The sequence below is a fragment of the Schistocerca gregaria genome, chromosome 1 (assembly GCF_023897955.1).
Source record: "Schistocerca gregaria isolate iqSchGreg1 chromosome 1, iqSchGreg1.2, whole genome shotgun sequence".
Taxonomy (NCBI): domain Eukaryota; kingdom Metazoa; phylum Arthropoda; class Insecta; order Orthoptera; family Acrididae; genus Schistocerca; species Schistocerca gregaria.
In genome coordinates this window covers 468,975,026-468,984,706 of record NC_064920.1, presented here as the reverse complement: position 1 = coordinate 468,984,706, position 9,681 = coordinate 468,975,026, and positions in this window count along the sequence as shown.

The following is a 9,681-nucleotide window of genomic DNA, read 5'->3' as shown; positions in this document are numbered from 1 at the left end:
TTTCCTTTTCACAATCACATCACTGACAGTCAACTCGGGCAGCTTTAAAATGGTTGAAACTTTGATGATGTATTTGTCACTCGGGCAGCAACCAGTGAATAGTCCACGTTCAAAGTCTCTGAGTTCTCCTGACAGATGCATTTTTCCGTTACTGCTTCTCTGTCCATGACACAATATGTCTCTCCTCCTTTTATACTGCTGGGTCCACTCCTTATAGCATCTAGTGATCAATTCTGCATCACATAGGAATGTCTGGATAATTAAAATCAGGTAGTTGTACTTATGGCCAGGTGTGTGAATATACAGGGTGATCCTAATTAATATTTGAAAACATCTGAAGTGACATAAATGACACTTAGACAAGTAATTTAATATAAGACACATGCAGTTTTAAAAGTTGGGAAATACCCCAAAAATGGATGAAAATGTGGGACTCGTGACATCACCATGTGGCATACTTCACCACATGTGCAGAAGTCGAGCATATTGGTTTTTGTACCTGATCATCCCAACCAGCCAGCCAGTGTGGCCGAGCGGTTCTCGGCACGTCAGTTTGGAACCGTGCGACCGCTACAGTCGCAGGTTGGAATCCTGCCGTGTGTGATGTGTGATGTCCGTAGGTTAGTTAGGTTTAAGTAGTTCTAAGTTCTAGGGGACTGATGACCTCAGATGTTAAGTCCCACAGTGCTCAGAACCATTTGAACCACCCCGACCTGAGTATTCACTTTGGTGTGGCTCTGGGCCTGTGTGCACAACTTGAGTGCATTCAGCTCAGGGTTTGAGATTTGCATCTGACAGGTAATATTTTTCTCATTCTGGGAGACAGTTGTGTGTTTACACTGAGGTAAGATTTATTATTATGTTTATTGGTCTCTCTGTCTCCACTGCTTTAAAGCAAAGTACAATACACCAAGAACTTGCCATATTGTGTCACAAGTAAATGAGTATAAGCTTCTGAATTGCATTGGTGACAGTAAATAACCTACATTTTTCTTTACTAATAATGTCTGTAAAAAATATATATATAAAAAATGGAGGGACAAAAGGAAAGAAAAACAAAATGCAAGCAGCTTTTACCTCATTAAAGTGAGGATAATAATTTTGTAACTTCTACGTTTACAACATGTCATGTTTTCAAATGGTGTTCGAAATTTGCTCAGATGCAACACTCAATCATCCTTTTATGTCCATGCGCAACGGTTGCACATGCGGTGAGGTATGTCATCTGGTGATGCTACCTTTTCAACATTTCTCATCAAGTTTTGGGATTTTTCTTGACATTTGCAACCCCTTGTGTCTTATATTAAATTACTTGTCTCAGTATCATCAAGGCATTTTAAAATGTTAATAAGAGTCACCAAGTATAATGCTGTGAATTCACTATTACAGTCTAATTCTGCAAACATGAGCTCCAGTTCTTCTCCCAACATGGAGCCCACATATCACCAGCTGTGTGACTTTGAAAAATGCCTCAAAAACTGTAGCAACAACTTGGGAAAGAAAGCACAACCTATGTAGCTTTGGTGGCTAGTGAAATCACCCGTACTGGCCATGGTTAATTTCAATGTTGTGTCAACATTTAACAGGTGCCTAATATACACTATTGGCCCTTAAAATTGCAACACCAAACAGGATAATAAATAATGCAATTTTTACTTTTTCTGTATGTACTGTATATTGGGAAGACTATATGGTTAAATTTGTACGTGATTTGGGAGTGGGCAGGTTAAGAAATCTAGAACACAGAGCTGGAATCTATGGCTGTAACAGCGGCTCTAACAGGTCTACACATCAAGTTGAAAAGAACTTGGATGGCTGATACAGGTACTGTACATCATTCTGTTCAGCTTCAACTCTGTGCCAGAGTTATCAGTTGCAGTGCTTGATGAATAGTGGCTTGCTAGTCTCTTGCCAACCCATGACCACTTGTTTTCTATGAGCGAGAGGCTTACAGAACATGCTGGCCAGGGCAATCACCACACACTATAATGAAACAAGTCAGGACAGCACAGGTACTAACTGTAACACAACAGAAATGTAGCAGATGCTGTCCAAATCACTGGCTACACAAACCACAGGTGATTGTGCAGTGTATTAAATGTCATTCAGCACAATACTGTTGTGCGCCTCTCTGTTGCTGCATCATGGGTAGGAGTAGCAAATGCTGCTGACAGTCTTCGGTGTTCCTCTCACTTATGCTCTGTCAGTTTGGATACTTGACCTGTTGCAAAGAAACTCTTTTCTGACTCAAGGTACATGACATGGCTGTACAATCCTGCACAGCCAAGTGAATAGTGTGACTGTCCCCTCAGGCACAAGTCACGTGAGGCTGCAGAGATCATGCATGACATTGAATCCACACAGTCTGTTTACAAGGAGAAGAATGATTTGTGACAGAAGTGTGAGGAGTGGAGGAAGCAACCTCTTTTCCACCAGTTCCCAGCACTTTGGCTGCTGAGAGATGAGGGCAGTAAGGATGAGAAAAGGACTGTGTTTTGCACTAGACATGTGCTCACATGTCAATTTAGGCTGTCTTCAAATTATGAATATCTGATGTGCATTTTGGAATTGTGTGTTTAAACATTTAACATTCAACGTACAACCAACTACATGAGTGCGTGTTAACACGTTGTTTACACAAAAAGTCTCTAAATGCTGACAAAAGTACATTGATGTGCCCGTCATATGCTGTTCAGTTGACTGCAAATTTCCATAGCGACCAGATGCGCAGGGTAATTATAATTAAACTTCAGCTACTTGAGGCATAGTTATTTGCTGTATGGGTACCCAACTTAATACAAATGATGTTCAGAATGTGCACTGCAGGATTTGTGTTGTTGGTAGTGTTGCTGTCTTAGCTTGCCTTTAGGCGCCGACACTGGTATGATGACATCGGGTTGAAACACTAGCATCAGTGCGCATTACAGATGCGAACAGTCGATATGGATCTGGACAAGGTGAGCAGGGCTGTACTAGTAAATCTATTTCAATAAACAACAGCAACAGTGCTGCCACTCTTCATGGTTATCGACGCTTTAAAGGAATAAGGAGAGGCCCTCTTTGTTTCTGCTGTTGAAGAAGGTGATTTGTAATTTCAAATTAACTGACGATTTGGGAATTGCTCCTGGGAGAGGCCAACGGCCCATTGTGCCACAAATTATTGAAGAAATTACTATTATCCCGAACACAGTGTACAATCTTAAATAGTACACAAGATGTGTTACAAAAGCTGAACATTCCATTGACCACCGTTCAAAACGTATTTGCTAACAACTGTGAAATGGTATCTTTAATGTTATTCCAGCCTGTCGTGGATGTAGGTAATCATCACACTGAGCAGCGTTTGTAACCAGGAACGTAAACGTAGTACGCAATTAACAAATGTTACCCTCTCACGTGCTGGCCGGTGTGGCCGAGTGGTTATAGGCGCTTCAGTCCGGAACTGCGCGACCGCTACGGTCGCAGGTTCGAATCCTGCCTCGGGCATCGATGTGTGTGATGTCCTTAGGTTGGTTAGGTTTAAGTAGTTCTAGATTCTAGGGGGCTGATGGCCTCAGATGTTAAGTCCCATAGTGCTCAGAGCCATTTTTTGAACATCTCACGTGGAAATTAAAATGAATTTCTCTCAATACTTTATTCATTATTTCTCTTCGGCATATCATAACAAATCTTTCCACAAAGTTTAATTGTCCTATCATTCGTTTTCCATGGGGCACTTTCAAGTAGCGAAAGTTTGATTGTAACCGCCCTGTATTTTGTGAGTGTCTCTTAATTTTGTTTGCTGGATGTTGGGTGAAATGAGTGAAACCGAAGGCGAGAATATTGACACTGAACTGCTAATTGAAAAAAGGCCAGAAATTTGGAGTAAATCGTCGTAATTCTATAAGAAAAAAATTTGAGCCAACGACCTTGGGAAGAATCCGTTTTAATCTTCCGTGACAGAAATAACTCAAGGAAAAAATATAGTTAAAAAACTTTATCCTCAGAAGTACTCTTTCGTTCATATCATACGGTCTGCGCAATGAAGTCTACCTTCATTAACAATAACAACAACAAAAATGCTAAATTTAGCCCCAACGGTGTCTACTGATGAAGTGGGTCTTCCACTGCGCACAGCATTTAAGTAGGCCCCACACTGACTGTAGAAATCGCGCCGCAGCCGTGGTAGGACGCCTGGCCCACACTGCGGCGACTTACTGTTGCCGTGATGCAGCCGTTCCCCATCGCGCTGGCGCGCCTCTGCGCCATGCACGTGTTCCTGATGCACGCATGGGAGCTAAATCTTTCTCAAACGATTTTAAGGAAACTGGCCTGTTAAAAAATTTGATAATGTCACATGTTAAGAGTATGATATCGCTATTATATACGAACTATAACTTGGTATCTTTCAGCGGGAGGGTGATGAGGGGGGGGGGGGGGGGGATCGGAGAGCTGGAAGCGAGCAAAGTGGAAGCGCAGGAGAGAGGTGGGGTGAGGAGGGGAACAAGCTCCGCCTCTATGGGCTTCAATCGCGCACTGCAGGCAACGCAAACGTGTTTGTACTTCCACAAAAGCAGCTGTGTGCAGGACAGAGTTAATCGACAGTTAAATACTTGTTGCTAGTCGAAATTGAGATCAAAATAAATGCGGAATTACAAGTATGTAAAAGGACAATTTACGACTCTAGGGATGGAAGACAACTTACTATTTATTTTTTAAATATGCTGGATGTCGCACATTTCAGCAAAGCTACAATAACATTCAACATAAATGTGTAATAGAATAAGAGTGAAACAGGCCAATTTTGACGGAGCTTATGATAATTCCGATGCACTAACAGTTCCACTTTTGCACGTAATCGTTTTCTCTGACTCATCACTGGTATGTGAAGTGCCGACGTCAATAATGAGGATGTTGTTGTCGTCTTCAGGCCAGAGACTGGTTTGATGCAGCTCTCAATGCTACTCTATCCTGTGCTAGCTTCTTCATCTCCCAGTACGTACTGCAACCTACATCCTTCTGAATCTGTTTAGTGTATTCACCCAGGGCCGGCCTTAGCCATCCAGGTGCCCCGGGCGAGTCGTCCAGTTGGCGCCCTTTATTGTATAAATAGCAAACCTGGCAGTGCTTTGCAACACGGTATTTGACTGTTTTCTAGAAATCGTCTTAAGTGGTTAATGGCGTCATCTTATGATCATAACATGGTTTTTTCCATCGTAAATTTGAGTATTTTATTTTTTTTAAATGGAAATGAAATCCAAATAATCTGAAAGCCCGCTAAGACGCTCCATGTGAGTCTTGTGTAGCCTGTGACGTCAGTCCAGCACGCTGCTGTCGCTGCCGTAACAGTCAGTATAGCAGTGATATATTGTTTGGGCATTCACGTTTTGGGAAATTGTCTAAAAATATTGCGTAGTACTGCACTGCACGTCTACAAAAACTCCAGAAAATTGTTTTTGCGTGTTCCAAACAAAGAAAAGATGCGTAAAATGTGGTTGAAACAGGCTCGTATATCCCAAATATTTCTTTTCTTTTCTGAAGCACCCCTGTACTAAAGCGAACAAAACAAAACAAAAATTATTCAAATTGGTCAAGCCATTTCTTTGTTTTGGTGAGACTAACACAACAATCGATTTTTATATATAGGAGGTAATATGTATAACGAAAAAACACTAATTTTGAATTGGGTACCGTATTTTTATTGAATTTAATATAACTGTAAGCCATAAACCTATATTTTCTGTCAGTCATCTGAACACAAAACATATTACGCCTAATGAAAAACAATTATAAACAACTAAAATTTTACTTTTCTCGCTTTTCTGTCGGCAAAGTCTCTGATCAGATTAGCAAAGTCCAGGTTTTCTGCAACTTCATTTTCAATGGACAGTGAGGCCAAACTGGTTAGTCTTGTTTGAGACATTGTAGACCGCAAGTACGTTTTTACCAACTTCAGTTTGGAAAAACTGCGTTCGCCGCTTGCGACAGTCACTGGTATTGTTAGCAAAATACGTAACGTTATCCAGATGTTGGGATATAACTCTTGAAGATTATGCTTTTTTATGAAGTTTAAGGCTTCAATAGGCGTTTTCTGGCTGTCTTCGAGATAGTGTTGCAGGTCTAAAATTTCGTCGCACAGCAAATTTCCATCAATATCTGACTTCATGTTGACAGTTAACTTTTCTTGTAACTTAGAACAGCATTGTATTAGTTCTTTATTTTGATTTTTTTAATGTCAAACAAGAAACTCCACGTCGCAGAAAATTCTTGCATCTGTTCAAATCTTTCTTTCATGGATATGTGCACGATGTCCAACAGTGCATTGAAAAACTCTACTTTAAACTTCTTTTTTGGGTCAGTTATTTGATCAACAGCCTCTTCACCCGGCGTGCGTTTAATACGTCTTAATCGCATTTGTGGTTTAAATAATGGCTGCGTATCAAGATCCGAAGCCAGTTCGGTTGCTGTTACAACAGTTTGTTCGAAATCTGTTTGTCTATATGTTTCCAAATAAGAGCAACATTTGTCAAGGATTCCCATAAACTCGACAAAGTTGATTGTGGGTGACTGACTTGCTTTACTCACAACGTTAATTTGAAACAGAACATCATGCCATGTCACGAGAGAAACAATGAAGCTGAAGTCTTTTAATTGTCCTCCTAGTGTTGTCGCTTCGTGTGACACCGCAGCATCCCTTTGTTCAGTAGCATCGGCCAAGGAAACCAAAGCGTCATGCATTTCGCATAATTGATAACGAACCGCTTTGTCGCTATCAATTCGAGCTTCCCAGCGTGTGTCACATTTTTCAGGGTGTATATCTTAAAATGGTCTGTCAAAATTTTCCATCTATTTACCGTTCCAGCAAATAGATTAAACATTTTTTGTAACATTCCGAACAGTGTCACGGATTTTACTGATGATTTTGCCGCATCACATAACACCAAATTATAACTATGGCATCCACATGGCACAAAAAAGCTAGTGGATTTAACTTCTTAATTCTGTTCTGGACGCCTTTATTTTTCCCCTTCATGTTCGCGCCGTTATCGTACCCTGTCCTCTGCAGTCATTAATGTTAAGGTCAAGATCATTCAATGTTTTTAAAATGCTTTCTGTGAGACCTTCACCGGTTGTATCATCTATTTGCAGAAATGAGATGAAATGTTCGTTCACACTTACGCCATCCTCTGTTATGTCGGCGCATCTTAAAGTTATCGAAAGTTGTTCTTTGTGGCTTATATCTGGAATACAGTTAGCTATGATTGTATAATACTTTGAACCCTTTATGCGGGATACGATTGTAGACATAACGTGTGATGCCATGAGTTCTATTAGTTCATTTTGTATATTTTTGCCGCAATAATGGTCAGCCAAATCCCCATTCAATGCCAGTCTGACGTGCTCTTCCATAACTGGATCGAACTTTGCCAATAACTGTACAAGACCTAAGAATTTTCCATTATTTGGGGTAAATAATTTATCTGATAACCCTCTGAATGCCATATTATTTTCAGCCAAATACAAAGTAATGTGCATCAATCTTTGAAGCACATTGCTCCATCGTAAACTTTCTTTAGAAATTAGCTTTTGTTCTTCCTTGTCAATAGTTAATCCAGCTTTAAACCTGATTTCAGCTTCAGTCCATTGAGTAAATGCTTTTTTTGTGGTTAGGACTATTTTCATGCAGTTTCAGAGCTTCACTTAAATGTTTCCAATTTCTGAAACCCACAGTGGTAGTCAAATTAGTAGTTGACTTTAAATCAAACAGTCGACAACAAAAGCAAAAGACACTGTCGTTTGATACAGAATAAACTAGCCACCGTCGTCTTATAGTTTCTTCGTTTGTTTTCTTGTGTAACGAGTTGAAGAGAAATGACGCCCATTTTCATCTTTTGGAAAGTTATTTAGACATACTTGTGAGGGTCCACATATTATAATGCGATCTAAATCTCTAGCAGTAAGTACTTTTGGCCACTTACCTACATCAGAAACATTGTATTCTTTTATTGCAAGAACGTTGATACTTTCATCGTCCACAGATGTCAAGTGTTGATTTTGACTTGGAGAAATATCAGAGGATTCATGCAAAGATGTACTGCGCTGGCCAATTTGATCACCTTCAATAGGTGATTGTATATTTTTTGTGTATAATTGTTCACAGTCTGAAGAAATATTTGCTGATACATGGACTTTTGATTCAATATCTGAAGTATTTGCCTTAGAATTTTCTTTAAGGTACTTGTAAATATTCATGTGCTTTTTAGTTTCTTCAAGAACTTTTTCTTTTTCAGATTTTCTTTTCCGATTTTCTGAACCAGAAAGCTTTTTTTAAATCATTTCCTTCTCTTCTGGCATGATTTAATAAATTGACAAATTATTGCTTGGACACTGTTCTATTTCGCGACCACAATATTCGATCTATAACAAATAAAGAAATTCACCTATCAGTAGACGTAACTAGAAAAAAACCTGAACTGAAAGATAAAAATGTTTTTCGCACTTACCAGAAAATTAAAATGTTGACACAGTCACGACACTCGTTTCACTCACAATTATTCAGCCACGAAAACATGACCGCTGCCTCCGACTCTTACTGACAATTACTGACATGCGGGTGCAAATCGTAGCGCTGCCAACATATGCAGTCTAACAAACATTGTGTGGCGCTGTATTATTTCAGTACGTTAGGGGAGAATTCTCTATGAATGCAGTGCACGCATTGCATGATCTATTAATTAATGTACATGAGTCATTAAGTCACAAATATTCGATGTAAATACATTCGCATTAATTAAATCATAATGTAATGTATATTTCACAGTCTGTATTTTCTTTTATTTGGAGCGACCGGTAGTTTCTGTTGTGAACGAGAGATGGTGCGGCTGCATGGGCTCTTCCTTGTTGCAGTTCTTGAAACAAAGAAGAGAGGCGCTTTGGTAGAGCCCGTGCTAGCCCGCGTCAAACATGGATGGTTGCAGACAATACGAAGATTGCATTCCGCATGATTTCTCTTCTGCTACCCCGAATTCATCGCGCATTCGTGAGATTAGCGACGTATGTTGAATTAGACTGGATAATATTTTAGTTTCGCGAAATGGGTGATTCTCAATTGTATTTTCTTTTTTTTCTTTTCTTTTTTTTTTTTTTTTTTTTTTTTTTTTTTTTTTTTTTTTTTTACATGCGTTTAGTACGTGGCGCCCCTTGGGCCCCACCGCCCTGGGCGACCGCCCGGGTCGCCCCACCCTAAAGCCGGCGCTGTATTCACCTCTAGGTCTCCCTCTACGATTTTTTCCCTCCACCCTGCCCTCCAATACTAAACTGGTGATCCCTTGATGCCTCAGAATATGCCGTACACACCGATCCCTTCTTCTAGTCAAGTTGTGCCCAAACTCCTCTTCTCCCCAATTCTATTCAATACCTCCTCATTAGTTATGTGATCTACCCATCAAATCTTCAGCATTCTTCTGTAACACCATCTTTCGAAATCTTCTATTCTCTTTTTGTCTAAACTACTTATCGTCCAAGTTTCACTTCCATACATGTCTACACTCCGTACAAATACTTTCAGAAACGACTTCCTGCCACTTAAATCTATACTCGATGTTAACAAATTTCTCTTCTTCATAAACGCTTTCCTTGCCATTGCCAGTCTACATTTTATATCCTCTCTACTTCGACCATCATCCGTTATTTTGCTCCCCA